The following is an 18,971-nucleotide window of genomic DNA, read 5'->3' as shown; positions in this document are numbered from 1 at the left end:
GATATTTCATTTTTTCTCCATGTCTCCTGGCTAGTGCCTAGATTGTGACACTTCAGTTTGGCCCTTGACTTTTCTCATGTTTGATGAGATCTGTAGCATCATCTGGGAAACAGAAAACATGGAAGAAGTAATCTTGGACTCTGTTTCCCATTAGTTTTATATTCTTTGTATATGGCTCTTCAGTATAAAATGAATAGGTAGTCTCTTGAACACAGGTCCCTCCTCCAAAACATCCTCTCTACTAAATATAGTTTTTCGATTTCCTTTTTTTTTTTGTATAGTCACAATGATGAGAAGAAGTATGGAAAAAAAATGTTCCCTTAATATCTTGCAGTTAGGACATTCTCTTGGAAGGGGGGAATTTCAGATTCTAACTCCTTGCATAAGTGGAATATGAGGAACATATTTTAACATACACAGAGAACTCTTTAGGTATTTCCCTCCTGCCTCTAAATCACAGCTTGTTAAATGCTTCTCACCTAAGGCTAGGGAAAAGCTATATCTTGTGAGGTAAGACATGTGAGACATGTAAGAAACTTTTCAGTCTGCCTAAGCTTAAATTTCTGATGATCAGATAATTGAATGGTATGTGGGGTGAAGCAGGGCCTTAAATTTCACCTCACATTGATCTAGGCTGTCTTATTATATTTCATAGATATTGTAGGCACTCACTGTGACAGCCTAGCAAAAATAATATAAAATATTATTTCTATATAATAAAAAACCTCCTTTTGGGAAAAAAATAATCAGACAGTGGAAAATAATTTTAGGCACTTAATAAATATTTCAGAAAAAACTGAAGAGTTAGGAAAGAGTAAAGACGACTTTTTTTCATATAAAAGCTTTAATTATTCAGTATGTCATATTCTGATCTTTCAGATATTGTAATATCTCAAAGACATTTGCTTCTAGTGAGGATGTTCAGCATCTCCCAGAAATTTCCTTATACCAAGCAGGATTGAGCATCAAAGTGGTTCTAACTGACTTTCTTTTTAATTCCGTCATCCTCTGAAAGAAAGCCTACATTTAGAAATACAACACCAATCCATTAGTTCGCTGATTTAATGTCTGAATTAGGAGCTTGATACTGGAAAGTTAGAAATTTGAGAAAGGCAAATATATATTATTTATTTGTTTAACAATACAGAAAAACATGACTCTTTAATTTGTACAACATGGAAGATGGAAAACAAGAATTACTGGGTAACCTATGTAGTCGTACTCACAACACAAGCTCACTCTTCTCCTGTTTTCCCTTCTGTATAAATGTCCTGAGCTGTGACATTGAATTCACTTATGATTTAAACTTAAAATCATATTATAGTAAACAGAAGCATCTGCCTATCAGTATTAGTTTAGCACAAAATAGACTTTTCCTACTGTTAAAAGAACAAATATACTAGTGTTTGAAAAACAGTTTGGCCCTTCTCTCACCTAATATTTTAAACTTTCCTTCTAGAAGCTCATTTCACTTGGAGAAGATCAACTATTTTCTCTGAAGGTACCCAACAATAGGAATTCCAAACTGATGACCAAAATGTCCCTGAAATTAAAGTGCCAGGACTTTAAGGCCTTGCTGTAATTTTTCACTGTTATAATTAATGAATCAAATTAAATACTTTGTTTCTGAGTTATTAATTATATGGACCTTGCCAGTATACTCTGAAGGTTGTCTTACATTTTGAATTCCCTAACAGAATCTCAATGTTTATTCATGGATCGTAGACTTAGAACCATAGAATCATAGAATCATTTAGGTTGGAAAAGACTTTTAAGACCAAGTCCAATCATTAACCTAGCACTGCCATGTCACCACTAAACTGTGTCTCTAAGCACCACATCTACACATCTTTTAAATATCTCCAGCATGGTGACTCAATCACTTTCCTGGGCAGCCTGTTCCAATGACTGACAACTGTATCAGTGAATAATTGTTTCCTAATGTCCAATCTAAACCTCCTCTAGCACAACTTGAGGCCATTTCCTCTTGTTCTATCACTTGTTGCTTGGGAGAAGAGACCAACACCCACCTCACTACAACCTCCTTTCAGGTAGTTGTAGAAAGCGACCAGGTCTCCCTTCAGCCTCCTTTTCTCCAGGCTAAACAACCCCAGTTCCCTCAGCCGCTCCTCAAAACGCTTGTACTCTAGACTCTTCACCAGCTTCGTTGTCCTTATTTGGACATGTTCCAGCACTTCAATGTCTTTCTTGTCAGGAGGGTCACAAAACTGAACACAGTATTCGAGGTGTGGCCTCACCGGTGCTGAGTACAGGGGTACAGTCACTTCCCTAGTCCTGCTGGCCACACTATTTCTGATACCAGCCAGGATGCTATTGGCCTTCTTGGCCACTTGGGCACACTGCCTGCTTATGTTCAGTCAGCTGTCAACTAATCCCTCCAAGTCCTTTTCCGCTGGGCGGCTTTCCAGCCACTCTTCCGCAAGCCTGTAGTGTTGCATGGGGTTATTGTCACTCAAGAGCAGGACCCAACATTTAGCCTTGATGAATCTCATACAATTGACCTCTACCCATCAATTCAGCCTATCCAGATCCCTCTGTAGAGCCATCCAACCCTCGAGCAATTCAACACTCCCACACAACTTGGTGTCATCTGCAAACTTACTGAGAGTGCACTCCATCCTTTCATCCAGATTGTTGATAAAGACATTGGCCCCAATACTGAGCCCCGGAGAACATCTCTTGTGACTGGCCACCAACGGGATTTAATTCCATTCACCACCACTCTTTGGGACTGGCCATCCAGCCAGGTTTTTACCCAGCAAAACACACACCTGTCCAAGCCATGAGCAGCCAGTTTCTCCAAGAGAATGCTGTTCAAAATGGTGTCAAAGGCTTGATTAAAGCCTAGGTAGACAACATCCACAGCCTTTCCCTCATCCACTAAGCAGGTCACCTTGTCATAGAAGGAGATCAGGTGAGTCAAGTAGGATCTGTCTTTCATAAACCCAGATTGACTGAGCCAGATCACCTGACTGTCCTCTACGCACCATCTGATGGCACTCAAGATGATATGCTCCATAACTTCCCCTTTCCCAAGGTCAGACTAACAGATCTGTAGTTCCCTGAATCCTCCTTCCAGCCCTTCTTGTAGATGGGCATCACATTTGCTAATGTCCAGTCAACTGGGACCTCTCCAGCTATCCAGAACTGCTGATAAATGATGGAAAGTGGCTTAGTGAGCACTTCCTCCAGCTCCCTCAGTACCCTTGTGTGGATTCCATCTGGCCCAATAGACTTGTATATATCTAAGTGGTGCAGCGAGTCACTAACCATTTCCCCTTGGATTATGGGGTTTCTATCCCTGTCCCCATTCTTTTCTTCCAGCCTAGGCAGCTAGGTACCCAGAGAACCGGTCTTACTACTAAAGACTGAGGCAAGGAAGGCATTAAGTACCTCAGCCTTTTCTTCATCCTTTGTCACTATGTTTCCCCCTGCATCCAATAAAAGATAGAGATTTTCCTTAGCCCTCCTTTTGTTGCTAATGTATTTATAGAAACATTTTTTATCATTTTTACAGCAGTAGCCAGATCGAGTTGTAGCTATGAAACTTCCATGTTGCCTCTAAAACTAAAAGTTAAAATCACATGTATTTTTAGGTAATACTGGCTAGAAATACGGAAACTTGAAAGAGTTCAAAGAAAGAATGAGCAGATAAAGTTATTTCCTTTCATACAAACATTATGTCCAGAATCTACTTAGTTATAACTTGATTATTCTTCCACAAGAAAAACACTTCCTGTAGGCAATGGAACATATAGAAGTTATGGAACATTATTACCTCTAGTCACCACATATAGGTATACATTTATAAACTAATAAGTACCCAAAGATCACAGGAAATAGCCCTTGTTGTAAGTTTAGACCTCAGGCTCCAACTTGACCATGGTGTGACATCCTCTCTTCTCTTCCTGTTATGTAAATCTTAAACCATTATTAATCCACGAATCTATTATACCATCATGATTCCACTAATTTCAGTGGGGTTTGTTTTTGGTGTTTTTTTTTTTTGGGGGGGGCGGGCGGGGGAGCCAGTGGTTTGTTTATTTGTGTGGTTTGCTCTATGTATGCATGTATGTTGGGGTGATGCAAACATAGGTGAGCTTTCAGTGCCTATTTATTGCACAGTTACACCAGTCACCAAAGACAAAGAAGTAAAGGCCATGCATAACTCTAGTCAGAAGAGTCTTGAAGCAGCAAAGACTTCATTTTATCACTTCCTTAATGTATACAAACCTATGAAATGAGAAAAAATATATAAGTTCCAGCTCGGTTATGCACAGAAATGTCTGCAGGTTTACAAAGACCCGTTTCATAATGGGTAATAAGTAGCATCAGACATAACCAAACTGCCACTGAAAGGCAGGCACCTTAAAGGACTCATGCATTTGAGTGACACATTCTGATCAGTAAGTCCAGAATCAACTAGTGTTAAACAGCTGTGTTCCTTACACAATGTGCGAAGACATGTAAAAAAATAGGTAAATTGAAACATGATAACACTCCTTTGCAAGCTATCACCTCAGTACTGTTGATTTCAACATCACTGAGGGCTATCAACAGAATGATTGTGTTACTTACTTTTGCAATGAATTAAAAATGTGGGAAGCACATGAGAGTAGACTAAGGAAATGTGCTATTCTCATTTACCTAGTGATAACTTATTCATGTAGTCTTATCCTGAATGTCTTGGGAATTCAGAACCATGGTATGCTGGAATCAGGTTGATCCAATATGGCAAAGGAGTTTATTTGAAACTTCACTTCAGGTTTGATTCTGGAGTCAGAGCTATTGTCATTCAAAAAACACAGCTTAGATTCTTCTCTGAGTATGCATACTATCCCTATTGAATTTTTAAAATCGTACAGAATATAAGTAGTAAGTTAAAGGACAGCAAAATCAAATGCTACTCTTTCAGAATTAAGGAATGAAAGTGAGAAGGATGTGAGAAAACCTTCAAGAACAACAGCACTCCTTTGTCTTAGCTGTACAAGTAAGGTTTAGCAAAAACATGGGGTAAATAATTTTTAAAAAGCAGGTTGCAGGGAGAAGGCAGACATAACTGACCCATGAGCTAAACACCACAAAATATCTTATTTCACAGCCAGCTTATTTCAAAATCAGATTTTTTGATCTAAAGTAACTTAAGGGGAGTTGAAAACCTAAATGAGTATGAAAATTAAAAGATGATGGTTTTCTAACCAAGTAAAAGTAGCTAAAATAACCAATTCTTTTATCATAGATCTTATTTTCCTACTTTAAGCATATAAGCAGTGCTCTTCACTTTTCATGTATTTTATTACTAAAGTGTGGTTTTAGGAGGAATTTTAGTGAATAAAGAGAAATTCATGGGCACATGGACTTGAGAAAGCTATTCCAAACTTAAGTATGGAGTAAAAGAAAGAATCAAGGAGATTAAATCAATGCTGAGCTTGATTTCACTTATGGAACAGAAGTGCCTGTAATGGTTACTCAGAGAAGATTTTAGCCAGGTGTGTTTTGACAAAAGGTCCAGATTACAAGGACAAAATTTTACTCTGGCATTTTTCAAGAATGAGTAATAAAATCAAATCTAGTGGCATGGAAAATGTTCTCAGAATTTGTTCTAGCATTATGAACCTCACTGAAAACTTTTTTTTTTTTTTTTAAACTAATATGGACTGAGAATATAGATTTCAGTTTTAAATTATTTGAACCACATAACTCCCTCAGAAGGACTTCCAACTAATTAGACTAGGAAGCAAGGACACTTTCTTTGGAGCTGCTTACTCTGCAGAAGAGAATTTAAGATTCACAGAACAGGAGAAGAATTTTCTGGTCTAAAGAGTAAAATAAAGGTAGTTCTTCAAGAAGTTTTATTAAAATGCACTGAACACTTAGAAACTGTATCTGGCTTTCATAAGGAAATGAGGTTTTACTGTGTGATCTGTAGGTGTCTGTAAATAACTTTTGAACTTATTGGAAAATTTAAGCCTTATATGTCAAAGGAACAGAGGTGTAAAGGATAGGAAATTTCTATTACTGGCTGTGTAGAGGAAGGAAACTGAAATTATTGCCCTTACTGAGGAAAAAGCTGTAATATGAGCTCAACAGCAACCTGTTTTCTTGGACTATAGGTTAATCAATGAGCATATATCCGTTGACAAAGGAGCGCAGTAGCTCCAGATCAGTCCCTGAACAGTTTTATTGTCTGCCCAGAAGACATGGGATCAAGGTGGGGATACTGTGAGGGCTGAAAATCATGGGATTGCGAGAGAATGAGAAGTACAAATGTGCTATAAGAAGAAAGCCAGCATTACCGTACTAGAAAGTATAGAGATAAAGGATACCATTCCACAGGAAACTAGGCTTCATTAATTCCACTGTACTTAGAAGCTCTTTTTAAAGACATGGCGTTAAGGATTCCGATGAACTAATAAGTTCAAGGAAAATGAAAAATTTTCTACTTTTCTGAAGTTGAATAATTATCTTATGAAGTCTTGTAATTTTCATTGTGCAGATTCAGCAGAAAGTTGGCTTTCCGAAGAAGCAGAAACTGCAGAAATGGTTCTTGTTTTCTGCAGATGAAATCAGTTTGTAATGGCAATTAAACTTACTCCTGAAGTCTATTTCTCACCAAGCACTTACAACACGAAAGTTCAGAACATGAAAACGACGTTGCTGTTTATTAATTTAATGAAAAATATAAAAGCTGTAGGTGTATATTACTCTGTCTTTATTTCGGACGACTTTACTTCTAATTCTTTAAAGTAGATTTTACTGATCTGTAATACACTTACTACATTTCATGGGAGTAACATATCTGCATACTTGACAGTTAATCAGTCTGTTAATGTTTCCAACTATCTCCTGCATGGTAAATTAGTTGTTCTTTTCACAAGGCAGGGGAGAAATGATTTCATCAGATGCTGGGATTAAGAGTATGTTATTAGTTTGGCAAGTGTGGCACAGAGATTAAGTTGTTGTGCTTCATTAATTAATAGTAAAATAAAGCACCAGCTACATACTAGACTGATATAGTACTGATGTTCAGGGCATCAGGACTTCCCTCTTTGGTCATTGCAGAATTTCTCTGGAGATGGCTTCAAGATAGCTGTGTACGAGTGGAGTGAAATTGATTTTCTGTGAAGTGGAGGATGCTTAAAATAAACCTTGAAGAGTTTTGAGACTTGGAGTATATTCCCCAACAGAAGAATTAATTCATTCCTTGGTTTAAAACCTCATTCTAATTATTGATTGAAGGGATATTTAACCCCGTATCATCTGTCAGGCAACTGGAGTAAGTTTTGGGCTGGACTCATTTACTATTCATGCATTGAGAGTTGTGGTCTTAATACGTGCAGCCACAAATGGTAGCAAAGGGAATGTTTTTTCTCATATGCCCCTTCACTGGGTGGAGGAGATATCATCAGTGACTTCCAAGTAGTGCCTGGTTATTTGAAGCAGATTTCATTGTACAGTGTTTTTCCTTTTCTTCTATAGCTGAAGAAGAGACAGGAGTTGCTGTCACCATTGCATGAGGATAATCTTGTAGTGCTAAGAGTAAATAAAGAACAGCCTTGCAGCCTAATCAATATAGACACACACTGAATTGTTTTTAGGTACGCCATCATATTTAGACTCACAATAGGCAAATATCTCATTCTGAATCCTGGAAACTAAATCCCACAACTGAACAGAAATAGCATACCAATTCTTGCCAAATAAAAGTCAGCCATCAGTTTAGGGCATATTTTATCTCCTCTACAGGATTGTAGAAAATGTATAGATGTACCTGTTTGATAAACTCCAGCTTTATGTATATTAGGTTATCCTTCCTTATTGCATGGTATGTCATATTCTATGTCATATGAAAATTATTAGCAGTTCTTCTGAGTGAGAAAACACAGAGAAGGCTAAAAACATTAACTTTAGGAATCTTATACATTTAGCCAGGCTCTCTATGTAGAGCTATTTTGAGGATGCTGTAGTCTGATTACCAATTACTGTATTCATTACCCTTTAACATTGAAAGCTGGGATATCAGTTTCATTTGGTGGTGAAAAACTTTTAAAGTTAATCAGTATTAGCTGTCAGTACTTCACCAACTGTTTTGCTTTATGGATTACTAATTCTTCTGTTACGAAGTAGATGGTTTAGATTTTTATATTCTAAGGTAGCATTATCTTTAATGTAAAGAAAATATGTTATTTCTCTCCAAATTGAAATTGTCAGACAGTGAAGGTTTCTTTCTCTAAATAGGAGGACACCACTGTAGGTCATTGTCGTGGTTTAGCCCAGCCAGCACCTCAGCCACCACTCAGCCGCTTGTGCACTCCACCCCTCAATGAGGTGGAGAGGAGAAAAAAGTAACAAAATGCCTGAGGGTTGAGATAGGAACAGGGAGGGAGCATTCACCGGCCATGGCCCCGGGCAAAACAGGCTGGCTTGAGGACAAATTGGTTTAATTCCTTAACAGCTACTTTAGAAAGGATAATGAGAAATAAAGTCAGCTCTTAAAAACACTTTCCCCCCACTCTTCCCTTCTTCCTCACTTTACCTCCTCCCCCTAGCAGTTCAGGGGACGGGGAATGAGGGGGCTGCAGGTCAGTTCATCACACACCGTTTCTGCTACTCCTTCCTTAATGGGGAGGACTCGTCACACTCTTCCCCTGCTCCAGTGTGGGGTCCCTCATCATGGGAGATAATCCATGAACTTCTCCAATGTGAGTCCTTCCCACAGGATGCAATCCTTACTCATCGGATTGTTCCAGCACTGGCTTCTTCCCCACAGTCATGGCTTCTTAGGGAGATGCCATTTGCTCTGGTGTGGGGTTCTCCACAGGCTTCAGATGCCTCTCCGCCTCTTCGTCAGTCTCCAGCAGCAAATGGAGACCATTCTCTAGGACCTCCTTCAGGCAGAGGCAGGTGGGTCTCTGCTCCACCATTAATCTCCACAAGCTGCAGGGGGGCTGCTACCATCTCACCACGGGCTGCAGGGGAACCTCAGCTCCGGCACCTCCTCCCGCTCCATCTGCGCTGACCCAGTGTCTGTGAACTCGTTTCTCTCAGGTGTCAGTCCTCCCTCCACTGCACTGTGCTGGGCCCAATGAACCTCGGCAGTTCCAGCAGGATGAACTCCGCCCAGCGGGCACACGGCGATCTGGACGCTTTGGAGCTCTCCAAGCCACGCTGCTGCAGCTATCTCCAGTTGGGTTTGGGTGGCCCAGTGTGGACAGCTGCCCGCCCAGGAGGCTCAAGGGCAGACCCCGCCTCTCCTCTCTTCAGTGTAGGTCCAGCCGGGTTTGGGCTCCTTTGTCTTAAATAGGGCATTCCCAGAGGCATCGATTTTCTTAGCCTTGGCCTGAGGGGTTGGAGAGGGTCAAACCTGGCTAGAGGTCAGTCCAAACGGTTATGGAGACAGGAGAAGCTGTCCGCTGCCACTTAGCAGGGGCCATTTCCACAGCCCGTCCTGTACTACCCAAACCTCATCATGTAAACTCAGCACAGTCATTTACCCTTCAGTAGTCTTCCTCTGAACAAGATGTCTTACTCTCACATTCAAATTTTTAATTTCAGTAGAAAAGTCAAACACAACTTCTCTTAATGTGAATAAAAAGGCGAAACTTTAGCTATCTATCAGTAGAGTATGTATCAAATCTTGAAATATTTTCAAATGGAAGTATTGCTGAAACATGATTAGAGAATTAATCCTTAATTAATTCTGTACTGGCATGTGTTTCAGTTGTGTTCCAGTTATAAGCAAGAGGTGTAGATATATATCTTTTTTCAAGAGTGCAAGTAGGATTCCAAGTTAACAATCTATGGGGTTGGGAAAATGTATAAGACAGTGATGGAAAGGTATTTGTATTCTTATAGAGTAATAAATGATCTGTCATCATTAATAACCACAGGAAAGGGCTGGCAACTCAACCAGAATAAGTAAGAAAAGAGCATGACAGCCTGTCATTGCCTAATGAAGCTGAGACATTAAAGGTATTCAATCACAGTATTTTACAAGTACACCTGGATTTCTTTATTAAAAAGACATTTATCTAATGATGCATTGCTAGGTATTTCCAGTAATTGAAGATGATTTTCCTGATGGAAAGTGGATTGCAAAGGACCAGAGGAAAAATAATGCTGTATTACAGGGTTGCAAGGCCCAGACTGTGAGTGCTGGTCCTGCGCATTTTTGTGCACACACTCATCTTTGTGCATATGAGTAGTTCAATTCTATGTTACATATGACTATTCATGTGCACAAAATCAGTCATAAGCTTAAAATAACAGAGATTGAATTTTGACTGTTTGTGATCAATCCATATAGATCTGAAAATCTAGGGCACTTATTTCTCAGGTACAGTTCCACTGACATAAAGTTTGTTGTCTTCAGTGAAAACATTTTCATGCGGTTCAGAGGGTTTCTGTTCCAGACAGAAATAATTTCAAATAAATTAGGAATGGCTCATGGATTTTCCATAAGTAAAGAAGGAGGGAAATTAATCCAATGAATGATTCACTGCAAATTACTCACTCAGCTCAGCCACACTCAAGGAAATTGGTAGTCAAAACAATTGATTATAATTCTGCGAATTTTTTCTTACTCATTTAATGTGAAAAAAAAATATACCTTAGAGTAGTGCTGTTCAGAATCTTTTTATCTGGATGCAGCAGGAAATTCTAGTGTTGCGTGCTCCCAAGGGGATAATAGAGAAACCTGACAAGTAGCAATAATGGAATTTTTCTGATGCTTGTACATTCACTGTGCTGAAAGGGATGAAGAAATTCATTTTCATATAAAAAAAGGAGCTTGTAATCAGAGAAAATGATAACTTGGGAATTTCTTTTTAGAAACTTTTCTCTTCTTTTTTGGCAATTTAATACATAGATGTAAAAGAGTAATTTTGTAATTATTATAAATTTTCTTTAATTACACTTCTGGTTTTTGGAGTTATTTACCAGGAAATAGAGTGCAACTGTGTTAAAAATTGAGACAGTGACTGCACAAGAGAAAAAGTTGCAAAAGCCGTCTTGAAATTGCATGTTTTTTTGAGTACGTACAAAGGATGAATGAAATATTCAGAAGAATTCTTCTAAATGCTATATAAAATGACTTGTTTACACATTCAAGGTCAAAAGATGGTGATACAGCATCATCCTCTTGTCCCACTTCACTAGGACATCTTAGTGCTCAGACCTAAGATGAGAGGTAAAAACCAACTTGTGTTTTAGTTTCTAGACTTCTTTGTCTCATAATGTCTCTGTGCTTGTCTTGTCATTTTATCAGCAAGAGACAGACACCTCCTGGTCACAAAACCCATTTCCTACCAGAAAAGGTTGATGGGAAAAAAAAAAGAAAAAAACCCACCACATCCTTGGAAGTGTTCAAAGCCAGGTCGAATGAGGCTTTGAGCAGCCTGGTCTGGTAGGAGTTGTTCCTGCCCATGGCAGGAGTTTGGAACTAGATGATCTTTAAGGTCCCTTCCAACTCAAACCATTCTATGATTCTATGATTCTATGATTCTATGATTCTATGATTCTATGATTCTATGATTCTATGAACACTTTCAGCTTGATTTATATAAATATACTTTCTTTTCTCAAAACAAAAGTATTTGACAATAACTAGTGAGATAAAGAGTATGCTAATATCGCCTTAATTTGTAAGTGAGTTTTGCTAATAGACTTTTAAAGCAAGTAGTAAGCAGTCTGAGGAGTTTAGACAAAAATAAAATAAACACAAATCTTTTTAATCAAACATTGGTGATGGGCAAGATAAGATGAAATATTTTGTTGTACCTCTGGCTTATACATTATCATATATTGCATCACTAATAAAGTTGTCATCTTTCTCAAGTCTCTCTATTTTTTCTTTAGGATAACATTCTTGCATGAGCTATTTGAAGTTGTTGAGCAAATTTTATTAATTTGCAGCAGTCATTGAAGGAAGGTCAAGCTGTTGCTTTTAACCCAAGAATCTGATAATAATGTAACATGTTAAAAAAAATTACCTTGGTAAAGTAAATATTAGATGTGAGAAAATTTAGAAGACCTGTGTATTAGGTAGGTGGATTGCTAACAGGAACTCATGCTACTGGCAACTGACCTTACCCAAAATACCTGTTGGAAGAGAGAAATACTTCCTTTCATCCTAACTACCCTGCAGGGTTAGTTCATCTTATAAGTAGTAGCTAATTATGCCTGTTGCACCAACTAAATATATTTTCATGAAACACTACTCTACTGAAGCTGTAATTACTAGCATAATCTAGTAGGTAATATTTACTTTAAAAATCTTCATACATGTTAAATTTTCAGTTCCTGAACAAAATAGTTGCTTAATAGTAATGTTCACTACTTAGTTCATAGTACGGTATAATTTACAGCTATGGATTACATGTATTTTTATTTCTTCAAACTGACTAGTAAAGTTTGGGAAAAAAGGTACTTTCAAACTGAAGAAAAATTTAAAGTTTATTCAAAGAAGAAATTGTATACTAGTTCTACTTTCTCCTTTGTTCTTCTGGAATGTTTGCCTTTTAAACTTTACTAGATACTGAATTTGGAGAAATAATATCACATCTCAAGTGGGTCACTATCTTGCTATAATAGTATGAATAGTCCTAATAATTCAGTCATATTTAGTAGGATGTAGATTCTTAATAATTTATATATTACATTTCTGACCTCAGAATATCCATATCAATGGAGTTAATGTGTAAGCCAAAACTTGTTATTGTGTTCACAAGCAGGCTAATTAAGAATCTAGCTGTAAGGAAAAGAAATCTCTTATTAAATTAGAAAATTAAATGAGGAATACAATCAATTAATAAGGAATACCAAATATTTTTTATTTTCTTCTAATGTTACTATTTCTATTTTATTCAAGGGTAAAATGGTTGGTTTTGTACATAAGTTCTCAGTTATGAGTTAATGAGGTTCTTTGTAGATTGGTTTAATTCTGTGCATACTGCATTGATTTTGTAAATCTTTGTAGAGGAATATGATTTCATGTTGTATTACCTGTTCTGTATACAAGCAACTCCTCATTTGTTAGCTGTGGATTTCGTAATTCAATAAATGCATTTGAGATGCTGAAAGGCCAGGAAGATTTCTGGAGTGCCTGACATACAAAGAGAAGCTGAGAGAGTTGGGATTGTTCAGCTCTAAAAAAATATGATGAAGGCAAGATCTTACTGCTGTCCACAATGACCTAACAAGAATATGTAGTGGTGATAGAGGCAGACATTTTGGAGGGGAACATGAAAGGATAATAGGCAATGGATACACACTGAAACAAAGGAAATTCTACATGGTTAGTAAGGAAAAATTTAACAGAGAGGATAATCAAATATTGAAACCAGAGCCCAGAGAGGCTGTGGAATCTGCATCTTTTACCATATTCAAAACCCGACTGTATAAGACCCTGAGCAACCTTATGTAAAATGTGGGTTTTGAGAGGAGAGTTGGACCACGAGACATTTAAAATCCCCTCCAGTCTAGATTATTCCATGACTCTATTTTATAATTCCATGAAATGAAAAAAAGTTTGATGCCATTTATCTTTACACTTCAGAAAAGCAGCTACCAAAGGAGAGGGAAATTGTTGATTCATGCAGTAGTGTACACAAATGTCTGCCAGTGTTTCTTCTGTTGTTCGTTTGTTCTATTTCTTCTCAAAGTTCAATGAGACAAAGGGTGGAGCAGATTTCCCTGCATTTTTCTCTAATGTTTATAATCCTTTATGTGCCTCAACACCGAATACATCATGACTGCACTCGAACAAGTAAAGATCTCAGAAGTATCAAGGACAGTCTTTTCATTTACCTGCTTTGCTCTGGCTCCAAGATGCCCTTTAGCATGATATTTAAAGTCTATCATTATTTCCTGTTTCAGCACAATTCATCCTCTCTTTCCATCCAGCCTGTTTTATCTTCCTTCCATTTTCTTCTATATTTCAACCTGTTCCCCTTTCTGTCTTAGTTAAGGGTTCTTCCTCTTCTCAGTTTTATTGTTCCTTGATTTTAAAGTAGTTCTGTAATGGCATTGTTCCATGATCTTGTAGTGGCTTTGTCTTAGATTCTTACAGCTTAGCTAAATTTTATTATCTTCTTTTACAGTTAGTATGATCTCATCCATTTGTAACTACTAAATCTCGGCCAAGTTACAGAATCTTCACACTTAATAGGTATTTTAATACCCCAACAGAGGGGGAATATATGTTTTTTAATTTACTAATGATCATTTCAAGTAAACTGGAAAGTTTTATATATTCTTCCTTACCTTAGTGCAGATTTTTATCTGATGTACTCTGAAAGTAATTGTTGCTTTTATCATACAACAAACTGTTGTTGAAGCCATATTGTGTTCAACACCAAATAGAAATTTGGTGCGTTTTTTGCAGTTGAATGTCTGCCTGCTGCAACATTTACTGGAGCATTCTTGATGTTCCACATAGTCCTTGTAAAGCAGAAACAAAAAGGGTAAGAATAAACAGTGTTATCTGCAGAGCCACTCCGAGAGATTTTGTATTACAAAAAGAGAAAAAGGTGGTCTTGTATAATGCAGTAAAGAATAAAAATTAAAGCATCAAGAGAAAAAGTAAGTTGATGAAACATATAATCAACCATTTATAATCATAAGTCATTGCATCTAGGAAATAAGATCTCCATATTGTGACAATAAGGACATCTCACTGTTGTGACTTCCCAAGACAATTTCAATTAGATGAATTATCAGCTGTATTTCAGATAGTTTTCTCAAGTTGGTAGTAATAAAGATATATCTAATTTTAGCTTTGTTTTCATACATTTTTAGGCAGTTCGTCAAAGGATAGGAGCAAAGCTGTTCAAAATAGTACTCTGATATTTATATACATTTACTTTTCCTTTTTTATTTAGGAACTTTTTTAAATTTTAAAGTATAAACTAGACAATCACACAGAATAAAAAAGTTAACTCTTTTATATAAAAATTTTTGACAGAATCTCAAGGGAGTCTCATGCAGGAAAGCAGCATGGAAGGAAGATGCAGTTCAGACGGGGAGCCAAGACAATTGTGGGGAGCAGCCATGAAGTACACACATTACATTTGTCATATGACAGAACTGTGATTTACATTTGAGGAACAAAAGAAATTGTTACAGGATGAAAAATGCAGTCATATAGTACAGATTTAGGAACATTTGGGTCGTGCATTCAAATACTCTTGACAAATCTGTATAGCTGAGTTTCTTGCTGCTGGGTAATCTGATACAAAGATATGATTATAAATGTGTTAGTGTTTAACTGAGAATGAAGCAAATTTCGAAGTGGTTCTGTTTTCACAGGAGCAAACTGATAAGCTATGTGGAAGACTGTGACAATGATGAAATCACTTCTGACATGGGAATATTTTTTAATATACCATTAAAAACTCCCCTGCTCCCTTTAAACCAAATGGTTGTTCACCTGAGCTATTAGCTCTGTAAAAATGTTCCACTGCACAGACTTACCTTGTCTGGGTATTTAATGAGGAGGGGTTGATGGTCTCAGCATAGGTTACTCTGTTCAGTGATTTGCATGTCGTAAGCTCTCATCTCAACACGGAAATCAAGCCCATTTTTCACTGTCATTCTTTCCACTCTGTGCTCTAACCCTCTGAAACCATCTCCTCCTGGTGAAACTCATACCAGCCACTCACGTAATTATCAGAGCAGCCAAAAGCCCAGTGATTTATTGGCTTTATTCTAGCTAGGATAAAATGTAAATCTGGATAATAGCTGTCATTTTCAGGTTCAGAGCTGGGAATGTGAGATAGAGATTGATTTTTAACTGTCCATTTCCTTAGCTTAGAACATTATGTGGTGTTTTATTTTGGCTTGTGCTGAATGTTTGTCACTGCAGACACAACATGTGACCACATCAGGGTGTCTAACCCCTTTTAAAATTGTTTTTTTCTGGCACCTCCTAGAAATGCTTCATCAAAACCAATTTTCATTTGTGACTGAATATTCTCAAGACTAGATAACACTTAATAGGCTCTGTTGTTTTTTTTTTTGTTAGCGTGGGTTGCTTTGTTTTGTTTTGTTTTGTTTTGTTTTGTTTTGTTTTGTTTTCCCCGCTCTCCCTCTCCCCCTAGACACTGAAAATGTAAAAGGGAAACCAATAGATCATAACATTGCTCCATGAAGTTATTATCCACAAAAACTAGAAAGGTGAGGAGTATTAACACAGCTGATGATGTCTTGCCTTCATATCAGTATTTGGCTTATGTTCATGTTGGTTTACACATGGTAATAATCTCAGTTCATAGTGGAAACCTTTTTATGTTTTACTACATATTAAACTGACTTCATAATGTCATACTAGTTTATTCGGTATTTGAACTGCCAATATTGTATATAGAGGATTATAGGTTAACATTATTTCTTTGCAATAATGTATTATCCAAATTGGATTTCATGTAAATGCTAGGCAACATGGAAGAAAGAAGTTTTGAATGCAGTGTGTTGTATTGGTATCACTGATCTTTTCCACATAAGACCTATTAGCTAATGAACTATTCCATTTTTTTTTTCTCTCAAGCAAAATTCACCAGAAAACAGTAATAAGACCTCTTCATACACACACATATATGAGCAGTAAAGCAAATATTTCTAAAATGGCGTATATAATATACAATGCTCAAAAGATCATTATCATCTTCATAGTTTCTGACAAGTCCTTGTTTGCTTTACTTGAATTAAGAGACTGAGTTTAAGTCTTCCAAAAAGAGTTCCCTTATGTCGTGCATTAGGCCACTCTGGCAGCTAAACTCCAAACAGCTGCTCACTCACCTTCCCCCACCCCCTGCGAATTAGGAAGAGAATTAAAGAAGAAAAGGAAAAGAGACCCATGGGTTGAGATAAGAACAATTTACTACTACTGCATATACTACTGTATATATAAATATATACATATATGTGCAATTTTAAATATATACAAATGAGTGATGCACGGTGCAATTGCTCACCACCCCTTGACCGAGGCCCGTCTTGTCCCGAATTAATGATCCCGAAACAGATAAATCCTGATACCACAATCCTGGACAAACAGGAGGCCCGAAAATAGAGAGTGAGACAGAGAGAGCACTCTGAGAGTCCGAGAGTGAGAGTCCTGGAAGAGCAAAAGCCCTTCTTTCCAGCTGACCCTCATTTTTATACTGGGCATGACGCTGCATGATATGGAATACTAATTGGCCAATTTGGCCCTCAGTCCTAAGTCTAAGTACAAATCATAAGGAGAGTCGTGGACCCCCCGTCCTGGCCCTGCTCCCCCCTGTCCTGTTGTGCTCCTGCACACTGGCAAGAACACGACAGCTGAAAAGTCCTTGAGACCTCAGTGCCAACTGTAAACATCAGTGCACCATCAACGTTCTTCTCAGAGTAAGTCTCAGACTAAAACCAAAACACGGAGCTCTTCTGACTGCTAAAAAGAAGAGCTAACTCTGTCCCAGCTGAAACCAGGACACTTATGATAGGACAGCTGTATCTCAGACTATTTTATTTTGTTCAAGTGTTTATGTTCATGGAACTAGTGAGAAACTGACTCTGTAACAATGCTTATAGACTAGAATTAACCTATGATACTATCCACCTGCAATCAGTCAAAATCTGTGATTTGCTGCAAAAAAATACTGAAATGAAGCTATGCTTGTTTTCATCTGGTTCAAAGAAACAGAATAAGAACAAAACAGTAGAGATTAGATGAAGAGTGAAAGAAGTTACAGAAACAGACCACACTGAAAAAACCCATACATTTGTGTGGATTATTAATAGAGAAAATAGATTTTGAAAATGAGCTTCTGTGAATGTAAACATAAAAAATCTTTTTTCAGATAATAGAAAATTTCTTTGTTCTTTCCTAAGTATTTTAAATTAAATGTAATCTTTACATAATAATGTGATATCTGGCTGTGTTTTATATAAGGCGCAATGCATAGCATTTGTGCAAAATAAAAAGAAAAAAACTCCCACAAATAGTAGCAAAACAGAGTATATTACTTGTTTAGTAGAATTTATCTGTAACTGACAACAAGAATGAATTTTTCATAGTTAAAGGTTCCTGGCCTCCACTGAGATATGCTACACACACAGGAACAGTCAAAATCTATTAAACCCTTCTTCCTTTAAACCTACCCATCTTATTCCTACCTATCTCCAGTTTGCATTATGCATTGAAAATAACTACTCCTGACAAGAAGTCTGTGCAGTCAATAGTATTCTAGTTACCAGTTCTTTGATGAAAACATGCGTATTTAAAATACAAATAATACTTCTTTAGGCTTCCAAAACAGGGATATATTTTACATAGAAGCACATCAGCTCTCTTTTTAAAGCAAAAGTTCATTTAGTTTATCTTCAAAATACTTTTGTTTGTTTTATTTGTTTTAGTTAAAGGTCATTTGTGTTCTGTTTTGAATGTGGTGTGGCAAATAACACAGTTATTTGTACAATGACAGTATTAATTATTTTATTGTCTACTTAATACTAGAGGCAATTGAATTGCTAGTTACTATGGGAATTGTTGTTGTTTTAATTTGATATCAAGATTATACAGAATGATGAAGTGGACGTTAGCAGAAGTCAGACTAGCAGAAATTCTTTCCAATTTCATAGTGTGAGCCTTGATATGTCACAGGGACTGTTTATTGTTGTTCATCGTCACATTGAGTAACTCCTAGAAGCATCTGAATTTGGTAATTTTTTGTTTTAAGTGAAGTGGTGCTAGAGCTCACTGCAGTTATTTATATTTTTATCAGTAGTCTATCATTTCCTTAGGACTAATTCATGTTGCTCTCTGTTTACTACCTGCAGAAAATTTAAGAAAAAATAGCTTTCCCTGCCAAGTGTTTTTCATTTGAGTTGTTTGTTTGTTCGTAGAAGCTCATTATGTGCAATGTAATGAAAATAGCATCCTGTTAGGGTAGGGAGAGCTGATCGTTTAGCCTTTT

Source organism: Tauraco erythrolophus, chromosome 1 (assembly GCF_009769465.1).
Source record: "Tauraco erythrolophus isolate bTauEry1 chromosome 1, bTauEry1.pri, whole genome shotgun sequence".
Taxonomy (NCBI): Eukaryota; Metazoa; Chordata; class Aves; order Musophagiformes; family Musophagidae; genus Tauraco; species Tauraco erythrolophus.
The sequence above is the reverse complement of the archived record's forward strand: the minus strand, read 5'-3'. Positions refer to the sequence as shown.